A 12,571-nucleotide genomic window follows, 5' to 3' on the forward strand; every position below is an offset into this window, starting at 1 on the left:
AGCTCTAGGAGTATGCAAGGCTTTTGCCATAGTGCTTGCTACATTAATTATAAGCAAGTTGTACAAAAAAATCACGTGTCACTATCTATCATTTTGCTTTACCATAATTCTTCACGCATCTTTTGAAAATTCAAACATGTGCTGATCTGTATTCTGTCCACAAAATGAAACAGGAAGAGATGATAATTCTGCTCAGCAACCACAACTTTGAAAATATATTGTGATATTGGTACGTGGGAGATAGATCATAGTTTTGGAGAGGCCGGCAAATGGTGCCCGAAGGTCGAGTTATAGCATGACAAAAAAGAAACCTGTCGTCCAATGTGAATACACCAGTTCCTGGGATTCCTTCTTCTTCGTGATCGATCCACCTGAGGAGCAAAATCAAAGTGGAAAAATGTGGCCCTCATGGCCTCTCCACCCTCCACTAGCACCCCCCCATAATCATGGTCTCCATTGAAAAGGGTCAAAAAAATTCCCACCCATCATTAATTTTTCTCAATGATCCACGTACAGTAGTATAAGAAGGACTTTCATTTTTCAATTTTTTCAAACTGTTGATGAAACACGTTTTGTTTCAGCCAGACAATAAGATCATTATTAATTGGGTGGGTCAACTACGCCCACTCAAAATGTTTTTCATTTCTATTTGCTGCAGCAGCTTGCTTGCTGATACGTTGTGGAACCTGACGCGGATTTTGAATGTCTTTGCTTACTAATTTCACTATTTGGCAGAAGATAAACGATAGATGCAGTCATGAATGAATAAGTGTCGTATAATTATTTAAAAAAAAAATAAATACGAAATTTATATAAAAAAATTAATTTTTTAATTATAGATCTTATTTTTTTTCAAAATGACTGTGATACTTACACACTTTACGACTATATGTAACATTACTCTTAACAGAATTGGTGCTTTTATGAGTTGTAAAGTTGAAACTTTGTTTCATTGGGCACAAATATGGATGCTCGATCTGTAAACAGTGCTAGCTATAAATACGCCATCATCTCATTTCTGGCTAAACAAAGAGTACTGCATGCAGCATGCATGGTATGGTTGCAAGTGAGTAGTGTTGCATTCAATCGCTGTATATACATATATATGTATATATATCATGTATGGTAGCTTCCAGTATAATTAATCATGCGGGAAACCTATTGGGACCTTTCCTTTGCATGGTTCTTTTTGTTGCCAAACTTTGGCTTCTTTCATGTTGGAAATGACACCAAGAATGTGCTGTTGTTATCAAGTGAAAGCGAAGTTTCAACTTTTTTACAGGTTCTAGTACGCTAGCTAGTTACGATTTTCTCCTAATTATCCTACAAGTATTAATTCTTGGTTAGATTAGTCATAAATGTTATTTTAACGTCTTTATATTTATAAATTTAAAATTTTTCTTTTAAATTAAAATATAAACATAAATAATATGTAGTGTAAGAAGCTTTATACTAAAGTTATTATAGATTTTAGGCATAGTTTGTTTTTATAATTATTTTCAATTCAATTCATCTTATCTCATTTAATCATTATAATTTTTTTAAATTCACATATAAAATAAAATAAATAATTTAACTTTTTTTAAAATTTTAAATATAAATAATATTAAAATATATTTTTTAATAATATTTTATTTAATTTTTAATTTTAATTTTAACTTATAATTGCCTTATTCTATTGTGTGCGTTGATTTTGTGAGGCAAAATAACTTTTCTCTTTTGGTAAACCGAATATCGTGAATCGGTAATGATTATTTTTCCTCGCGTTACTTGGCATATGCTACCTTTGAAAACCGTGCATATTAAAATATTAAAAGAATATTTTTTAAAGCTAGGCAGAGCCGCAGAAGTATTTTTCAAGTAGGCTGGCTTTATTAATTAATTGGATAGCTGATATTTTCCGAATGGCCGGCATAAGAGTAATTCTAGGTATAATTGTAAAATACATCATCTTTACGTAATTATTTAGAAAAAATACGTCATCTGTGGCTGCCCTCGAACTTTGTCCCTTTCAGTGGTCCTTGGGTTTTACTGGTTGTGGTATATGTTATCTTTACAAAAAAAAAACACGTATGTGTTCTGATTAAACCTTTAAATTACAACTTCACTCAGAATATATATTTATATATATATATATATATATATACAATAATTACTGCAAAAAATGACTTTTTAAGTTTTGGTACTGGGGAGTTATTTATTTGGATAAATGATATTTATAATTCTAGCCACCCACATGCTTTTTAAAAACTGTATATAACATTGTTCTTTATTTTTATTACAAATTTATGTGACAATGCAATCTAGCCGTCAAAAGCAGCCAGGTAGACTGAGTCAATCTATCCGACGGTGGCTGTATATATGGCTAAATCTACTAATCATGAATGTTAGGCTTGTCGTAAAAAAATCATCACACAACTCTGTATTTAGATCATTATTGGCACCACTGATTAACAAGATTTTTATATATGATCCCCAAGTATAAACTCTTTCCAGAAGCAAGAAGGACTTTTTTATAGTTGTTTTTCATCATATTATTAGAACTTTGTCACGACTCTGATCATTCACATTTTCTAAAACAAAACAAAAAATCAGAAATTCTACCAAAAGTTGAAGGGTTTTTTTTTTCGAATGAAGCTTGCGTATTTATAAATAAAAGATTTAAGTTACAGAAACAAGAAGGTCCTTACCACTATCAATAAGTACAATACTAGAATATAAAATAATTACTAGTATGCGACCAATTATACTGTTGGTTACGATCTATTGTGCCATAAAATACAAATCAATTTTTAGATCGATCTATTTTTTTAAAATACCATCTTTTATGAGATGACATAATAAAAGCAATATCTTTAAAGATGATAGAAATTTACCAGAGTGATAATAACCCTGGAATTGTTGAGACTACAAGAAGAGAATAACCTTCAAGAAGAGAATTACCAAAAGCCGAAGTTATTCGTTGTATATCCGAAACATAGAGACAAAGAGAGTAACATGATTACAAAATTGCCTATCTCAACTAGTTAGCGTCTGCATATATATATATATGATAAGCGTTGGTCAACGAAGGTCTCGTGATAATGCTTTGAACGGGTGGTTGGATAAGATTTCTGACTCATGCCCAGCTGTTCATCTTTTACATTGATTCTAGAATAAAGTAATCTTATTATTATATAATTTATTATTTTTATTTATTTATTTAAATATATAATTTATTATTTTTATTTATTTATTTAAATACACATCAATAATTTAAAAAAATTAATAAAAATAATAAATTACATGATGATATACGATATAGAGATGATAAATAGCATTAATTTTCAAAGTAAAATGATTCACTTAATTTACAATGTTTTATACTACTTGTGAATCCGATACATATATTTCAATACGAAAATAATAAAAATAAGAAAGTAATCTTAAACTTAATACGTGTCTTGTTTAGTTGATCTTGATCTTTTTGCATTATCTCCGATCTTATTGCTCTGTTAGTTTTATTTTTCTTATTAACTTAATATTTTAGACCTATTGCATGTACTAACATATAATTACAGAATCATTGACATAAACAATCGCGAGAGAAACCGAAACGTTAGCATGCATAGTGATGCATGCGCCGTTAAGCACACCTGAAAAACCAAAAAAATAATAAAAAGCATATGAGTAAAATAATTATTAAATTACATTGATTAATTAATGAATTGTCGTGGCGAAAAAAAGCCGCTTTAATCTACAATGCAGTAGCAAGGCAGTCGCTATCTCGTCCAATGGGACTCCTTCGTTCGTAAGATGTCTATTTCCCATTGGTTGGTTGTGGACAAGCCGTAGTTTCGGTCGTTGTTGGTCTTATCTTACGTAGGCCCACTCTTCCACCTCCTTCGATTTCTCGCTACTTAGAACATTCTCATTGGTTTTGGTAAATGAATCTTCAAAATTTAGTCAATATCATATTTTTTTATATTTACTTATTTTATTTAAATTCAATCCCCACATTAGATTAGCCATTCACATTCTATATAATATTAAAATATTATTATTTTAATAATTAATTAATTAAATTTATTTTTATCACATTTTATAGTTCTACTAATTAAATGTTAATAATAATTATATTCTAATTAAATTAATATTAAAAAAAGTTTTATTAAATGTTAATAATAATTATATTCTAGTTAAATTAATATTAAAAAAAGTATTATTAAATATTAATAATAATTATATTTTAATTAAATTAATATCAAAAAAGTTTTATTAAATGTTAATAATAATTATATTTTAATTAAATTAATATTAAAAAAGTTTTATTAAATGTTAATAATAATTATATTTTAATTAAATTAATATTAAAAAAGTATTATCAAATGTTAATAATAATTATATTCTAAATGTTAAATGTTAATTATATTCTAATTAATTTAATTTGTTTGTTTGGAGTGAGAAATTAGTATTTTAATATTTGGAGAACTAATTATGGTTCTCTATATTTGGCCAATGACTGTAGCAAAAATGTAAATTATTTTGAAGATGACCAATCCAATGTAGAGTTTTTTTATACAAGTTATCTAAATTTTAGATAATTTTCTCATTTAGCCAAGTCAATGAGAATGCTCTTAGTAGTACGCTAGCTATTCTCTGTGGTTGTCCTACAGAGGCTTTTTCCATGGTTGCAGCGTATTGAGCATGCTTTTAATTAAAAAATGTTACTATAAGTTTTTTTATTTTTTATTTTATTTTGACCGTTTATATTTTTAATTTTTTAATTTTTTTTTACTTACAAATATTTAAATATTTAAGTATTTTAGTGTATTGGTATGTTTTTTAAAAATATTAAAAAATATTAAAAAATATAAAAAATAAAATAAGATAAAAATAAAAAAACAACTTTGTGTTAACATGCACACCCAACAGTCAAAGTTGAGCAGTATGCTAGCACTACTATTTTTAATTTAGTATCTCTCTTCTTTTTTTTTTTTAAGAAAATAAAAAATAAAATTGCAAAATCATCAACTGAAATTCACAATTTTAGCTCAATAACAACGCTTTATATAATTTTATGTATATTTGTGAAAAATTCTTTATCAAAAGCCTACATATTAAGTCTGTATTCACATTCTTGAAACTATCGAATTGAGAAAATTTCTCAGCAAGTCAGTTATAAGAATTTCAAAGAATCATGCATCCTCAACGTTCAAACTAGCAAAGAAAAGTATTTCATCTCGTCTTATTTTATTTATTATTATAAATTTTTTTTAATTTTCACACAAAATATAATAAATAATTTAACTTTTTCATATCTCAAGACAATAATAATATTAAAAAATAATATTCTAATAATATTTTATTTAACTTTCATTTAAAATAATCTTATCTTATCTTATTATCCAAACCGCATCAATATACGTATACATGTAACACATGCATGGAGCTATTCTCTTCAGTATAAATAGAATTTGAACTTAAACAATGAGTTCAACAAATATGTACAATAATTCTTTTAGTTTACATATTGAAGGGACATTCATGGGTCCATGGACTATATAAAATAAAGGATAATCATAACTTAGTTCCTTAATTTTCACTTTATCCCCTAAAGATGTAATTGGTCCCACATTTTCATCTTTCAATGCCAAGTAAACTCTTACCAAATTCATTTGTCACCCCTATGTCCAAATACGGTGACGTTTGATATTGTCTTCTTCCGAGTAGTTTCGTAGATATTGGTCTGTATATTCCAACATGCTTCGTGCCCGCCAATTGGTGTGAAGATGGAAATTCAATAACAATGACTAGTACTGTAGAGTTTTTTCCATATGTTATATGTGACATATTAATATTGTTGGCTTCCAATAATTCATAATTAGATTTAAATTGTCTTGTTCAATGCGAGAAAGCGCACTGTGCATTATATTTTTACTAATATAAATAAAAAATTATATTTACAAGTTAGTATAAAAAATATATTATTTCACATCGATGACAATTAATCATTTGAATCGCAAGAGGAGTTTAAAATTACATTATATAAATTAATCGTGATATGTCAACGGCACCTAAAGTGCATCTTTTATTCAGATTTATAAGATTGTTCACTCAATCGGCCTAACAAGTTGAAAATTTTACTTTTAATCCTGTTATGGACTAAATTGACTCAGTCGAACTTTTTGAAAATCTATTACTAATAATAAGGGAAGAGATAAAACAACGAGATAATGTAGAGAACATATAAGACAAGGAAGAGATAAACCAAAAGAAGTTAGCTCAAACTCTTAAAAAAAAAAGATTTCACAATGCATGTTGGACTCTATCGCTCTAACAAAGAAAACAGATATCTATAAAAGGATGATATTTATACAAATGAAGGAGGGACTCTCCAGAGGCTCGAGACGACTTCTCTACATTGAGATTAAATTTATCCATTATATTGAGCGATATGTAAGGTCATGAGAGATTGTAAAATCATCAATCATAATGGATTTCGTCCCCAAACAACTCATAGACATATAATTTTATGAAGAACCATGTAAATTACTGTATCTCTATTTATTTATTCATATTTAATTTGTTTATTTATTATTTATTTTATATATGAATGTGAAGAACACCGTATCGAAACCCTAATCATCATCGTGGGTCGGTGATGATTCTTTTCTCCCTTCCAGTCTGTTGTGTAAATTAAGACATTAACAAACCTGATAATTTACTTATTTTATAGAGGAATGTGAAGAATACCGCATCAAGCCCGAATCATCATCGTGGGTCGGTGATTATTCTTTCTTTCATTTCGATCTGTTGTGAAAATTAAGGCATTAACAAACTTGATCTAAATTTATATCGGACCTGGATATATATTTTCAAAATGAAGATTTGGCTAAATTTTCGATCAGAACAAAAAATTAAAAAAAAATAAAAATCCAACATTTTAGACTCGACCGACCCAATTTTATTTTTATGTTTATTTTTAGTTTAATGACAATGTTTAACACATATTTCAGATAATTCGAGTATATACTCGAGTATTGGGTCGATTTCGAATTCCGGCCCATTTTAATCGAGTCAGTTGTTTTCAAGTCGGGTCAAAAGTTCGGATCGGATCAGCCATTCGCCTATTTTGTACACTCGGTCAACTTGTAAGTAGCCTTGCTTAAATAAAAAAATGAAAGTAACATTGTGCTCCGGCCGATCGAGTATGTCCCACATGCACACGGACGATCCATTAAATATTAATAAAATATCAAGTATGAAAGTACTTTTCTTTGATGGTTACGTGATGTTATATATTTTTTTCTTATTCACACGCAAGTCCTGATCAAATTTTCTTGTTCCCATTGTCTCTTGAATTTCCAAAATATATATTTGTTTATATGCGTTCCCGTACTTAATTATATGAGCCATCGCTTTCTATATAGCAAAGACAGTAATTAATTAATTATTAACTTAATTCGTGATCTCTACGTTAAATGAAGAGTTTTGCTACACAACCTCCACCACACTCCACACTCCACACTTTTTTAAATTTTTAATTTTTTTTTAATTTTTTTTTGAGTTTATTATTTTTAAATTATTTCAAATTTTTTATTCATTATTCATATAATAAATATTTAATAAAAGAAAAAAATAATAAAAATTAAAAATAATGTGGAGTGTGGAGGTTATGTGAATAGTAGGAGGTTGAATAGATTTTTTGTTAAATGAAACCCAGAAAAAAGAAAGGTGACGATCGAAGAGAAAAGACAAGTAAAGTTTGTCGTTTCGATCGGCTACAAGCCTGAGGCATAATGTCATATTATAAGGGGCTAGCACTTGGGGGCAGCAAATTCCGCATTCCACTCATATGAGTGCATAATGTTTCATTTTTTTTTTCTTTGCATTACAACGTAATTAATTAATATTCTTGATAGAATGTCAGAAAGACACGTTTCGGGAGAATAGAAAAAAAGAAAAAAACTCAAGGCAGGGAAATTGTTCAACCCATTAATTGATTTTAGTCGAATTTAGAATTTTAAAATTGGAGAGAGATAGACATGGGACTTTCATTTCATGAATCAATATTCAATACATGATTTATCTGCCAACACAATAGACATACACTCAGGAGGTCCCTCCTCTAACAGAACTCTTTCACTCATAGACCTTAGAGCTAGTTTTGTAGCTTCATGAGCTGCCTTGTTACAATGGGGTTCTGGAAGCATTATTTGAAAGTTTATGAATCTTCTCAGCCATCTACAAGGTGTATTGAACAATGCTTGCAAGGGATGGAAGAGAAAATAACACCTGAGATGAGAGGGGACTTGGAAAATATGTTCATTACTGAGGAAGTGGCAGAAGCAATCAAGCAAATGTCACCCCTCAAGTCTCCAGGGCCATATGGCTTTGGAGCGGGGTTTTATCAAGGTCATTGAGAGATTGTAGGGAATGAGGTATCACAAGCAGTGTTAGATTTCTTATAGCATGGAGGTATGTCAGAGGTACTAAATCACACTCATCTAGCTTTGATTCTAAAGGTTAATACACCTATTTCTGTTCATGATTTTTGCCCTATAAGCATTTGAAATGTTTTCTACAAACTAATCTCCAAAGTAATTGCTAATAGGCTTAAAGGTGTTTTATCTAAATTATCTTATGGAACCAGAGTGTTTTTATCCCCAGTAGATTAATTACTAACAACATAATGGTTGCCTTTGAGCTACTGCATACAATGAAAGCTAGACAAAAGGGAAGGGAGGGGAGTATGGCAGTAAAGTTGGACATTCTAAGGCATATGACAAGGTTAAATGGGACAATTTAGAGGCAATGAAGGTGAAACTGGGTTTTGGGCATAAATGGATTGGTCTGGTGATGGAGTGTGTAAGATCAGTAACTTACTCAGTTCTTACTAATGGAGCATCAGGGGAGACCATATCACCCTCTAGAGGCTTGAGACAGGGGGATCCCTTGTCTCCTTATATGTTCCTAATTTGTGCTGAGGGTCTTACCTCCCTATTACATAAAGTTGAATCTATTGGAGCTTTAAAGGGGGTAGCAGTGTCGAGGGGAGGGATGAGAATAAGCCACTTACTCTTTGCTAACGATTGTATCATTTTCTGTAGAGCAAGTTTAGAGGAGTGGTATGCTGTCCAAATTTTGGTGGAGCCACAAGGGGTCGGAGGGAGGGATATACTAGAGAAGCTGGAAGAAACTTGGAATGGTTAAAGGTCAAGGTAGCTTGGGTTTCAGAGATCTTAATAGCTTTAATAGAGCACTTCTTGCTAAACAAGGTTGGAGATTACTAAAGGAACCTTCTTCCCTAGTTGCTTGTATTTTTAAGGAAAAGTATTTCAGGAGTGTGGTTTGTTGGAGGCAAAGTTGGGATCCTACCCCTCTTTCATCTGGAGGAGTTTATGGATAAGTCTGTATGTGGTAAGGGGTGGTGCTGTGTGGAGGGTTGGAATGGGAATAGCATTAGGATTTGAAAGGATAAGTGGCTACCTAAGCCAACAACCTACCACCTTTTGGCAGGGCTGCATCGCAGCCTCCGCCATATCCAACAACAGTTCCTCCATCCTCGGTTGAGCCCCCTTACAACCCTTCTTAGTATTCTTTGGTGATGCTAATGTTGCACGACCATTCCCTGCCCTCCTCTTAATGCCAATTGAGAGTATAGTTTCAGAAAGAGCTCTGGCATGATCACGAGCCCGACGTTTCCACCTACCACACCCTCTCAGATGAACATTACTCCGAGGTGATGCTGCAACCTTCATACTCCAGCTTGCCTCCCCATACTTCATAATAGACATTGGTTCCACAGTGGGTTCAGACTCAGTATCTCTCGACCCTGGACTGGCCCTTTGCACCTTACTAGGCCCACCCTCACTATTCGGTCCATTAAGGCCCTTGAACCCAAGTAACCCCGCCCATTTTTCCCTTTCAACATGCAACATTCCTCCTTGCTCTACACAACTCGGGCGCTTCTTGCAGCTATCTCATCACTCACATCAACTGTACTTGTGCCTCCTAGACCACCTTCTGCTGCGGCCATATATATTCTTTGATTTACGCTGTCACCATCCTTAGGACCCCAATTATTTACAACAGTATGCCCTTGATCATCGTTTCTTGACAGTCTTCCCTACGCTGAGCTCCCGACAGATTCCTCTACTTCTCCTTCCTCTGGCCCACTCCTAGAAACTTTCACTCCTTCATCCTTATTTCTCTTTCTCCTTTCAGAGGTAGGGGAGGAAAACCGTCTTCTAGCATAGCCTTCAGCCCTCAATCGTGTGCAAAACTGCCTACTGTTATCATTTATCTCACTTTGCTCTCCCATCCCAGATGTGCAACCCGTCTCCCTGTGCATCAACCAACCACATCTAAAACATATTTTGGACAACTTCTCGTATTTGAAGAAGACCCATATCTTTTGTCCTTGAACATTAAGGAACCTACCCCAAGCAATGGCCTTTAACAAAGGTACCTCAACCTTAACCCGCAGTGCCTTCCCTTAACCTATACCATGTTCTCCCACATCCACCTCCATTACCTGCCCCATCGAGCTTCGAATATGTTTCCCACACTCTTATGTCATGCACCCTAGTGGCAAGTTGTGGATTTGCAGCCAGAAAGATTCGTGGTCAAAATGAATCTTCCCTGATTGCAAAACCCCATCATAATGAACCAATAAAAACATGACATTTTCGAACAGCCACGATTTTCCTTCAAGAATCCTCTGTTTGTCTGCTTGAGACGCAAATGTAATCACAAAAACATTTCCCTCAACTTCCTAGAAAACAACACATTTACTTATTCTCCAGATCCTTGCCATTGTGTTTTCTACAACTTCCTTACTTATCACATGGTCTGAACATACCTTCCCAATCAAACTTCATTCCCCCTTCCTCTGAATCTCCTCTCCACGACTAGAGGAAACCTCTAAGATAGCATCCTCTTCCTTAGTCAGCCGTAGTTGCCTCCACTTCTCTTCAATCCCATTTATCACTTTGGTTATCTTGCCGTAGCGACTTCACGAACACAAGTTTACTACAAAATCCTAATCCCCCACCTCTTCTGTCGTAAGCAAAGCGGCACTATTCCATCTCTTATTCATATCTGTGTTGTGCTTTTTGTTATGTATATATATATATATATATATATATATATAGATATACGCATGTTTACCTATCAAATGAAATTAAATCCATGTAAACATACAACTAAGGGTGCATGCTCTCTCCTCTTGATTTTTGTTGTTGTTGTTGTTATTTTTGTAATCTTTGAATACGGGGTTAGGATTCCTTTCAACTTGCACCCAATAGTCGAATAAATTTCCCCAACTTCGAAGCCTCTAAAACCTCCGATCCCTCTTTCTAACACATTCACATGCATGAGTTGAAAAGCCAATCTGTAAAGCCAGACTGTCCCATGAATGAAGGAAAATGCATGCCAACTAACTTGTGCGTGTGTCTCTCATTTTCTGCTCACATAAAGGAATCCGAAAAGGGTTTGATCCCTATCTACCATTTTAAGCAAAAGTTCACATGGGTACCCCCAAGTATATAACTCATGTTGCACATGATGTCGTCGATCAGATTAAGTACCTCGATCCGTCCCCAAACCAACTCGATCTAAAAGTCTTAAGTTTGATGCAAGGGGCCAAGTTTAAAATACAAGTTAGACAACATTAAAAAGAAAGTAAAAATTATTGTAAAAGATACATCATTAATGACCATTACTCATTACGTTGGTTGTAGGATGGATTACTTAGAAGTAAAAATTCGGATAATGAGAACATGTAGGTAGTCGAGTACCATGTATTCATGACTTCATATAGCTTTCAAGAAAATAATGAATGTATTTTCCTTACAAATTCATTCCCCATCAAAATGAAAAGAGGTTTTGAAAATAATTTAAATTACTAAAAGATAAGTGTTACAATTACAAATAGATCTTATAAAAATAGATTCAAATATTAATATGACTTTATATGATACATTAAATTTATTTTACAATAAAAATATATTTATTTATCTTACCAAAATGATCAAAATTACTAAAATCGCTCCAAATTCATTTGATGTATCCCTTGGGAAATTTAATCAGAAAATTGAGATGAAATAGCCAAGTCAATTCAGGCTAAGAACTTGCAATGCATCATGCATGAACCTAATAAGTAATAATCATGGTGTCACTTATGTAAAGAGAGAAAGAAAACTTCTATTTCCTTTTAAACTTGTTTAAAAATGGTAGAACTGTAAAAGAAAATTATAAAAATATCCGGGTTAGCAACAGATATTCCAACTAACCATTATTACGGGTAGAAAACCCATCTTAACGGATAAAAAACAATTGGATAAGGATTTAAAAATAAATAAAAAAAGAGAGAGAAAAAGACCAAAAGCAGAACAGCAGAAGTCAACTACCTCGTTGGTCGTTAATACGGCGTTACTCCAGGTATACGGTATACCCAGATCAGAATCCTCTGTTTTTAACTCTTAACTGGTCCGTCATTTTTTAACCATGGTTAAGAATACTCTTTTTAGCCTTCCTTCCACCATAGGCTAGTCACCAACCCAAAAACCAAACCAAACCCATCAAC

The sequence above is a fragment of the Juglans regia genome, chromosome 4 (genome assembly GCF_001411555.2).
Source record: "Juglans regia cultivar Chandler chromosome 4, Walnut 2.0, whole genome shotgun sequence".
Classification (NCBI taxonomy): domain Eukaryota; kingdom Viridiplantae; phylum Streptophyta; class Magnoliopsida; order Fagales; family Juglandaceae; genus Juglans; species Juglans regia.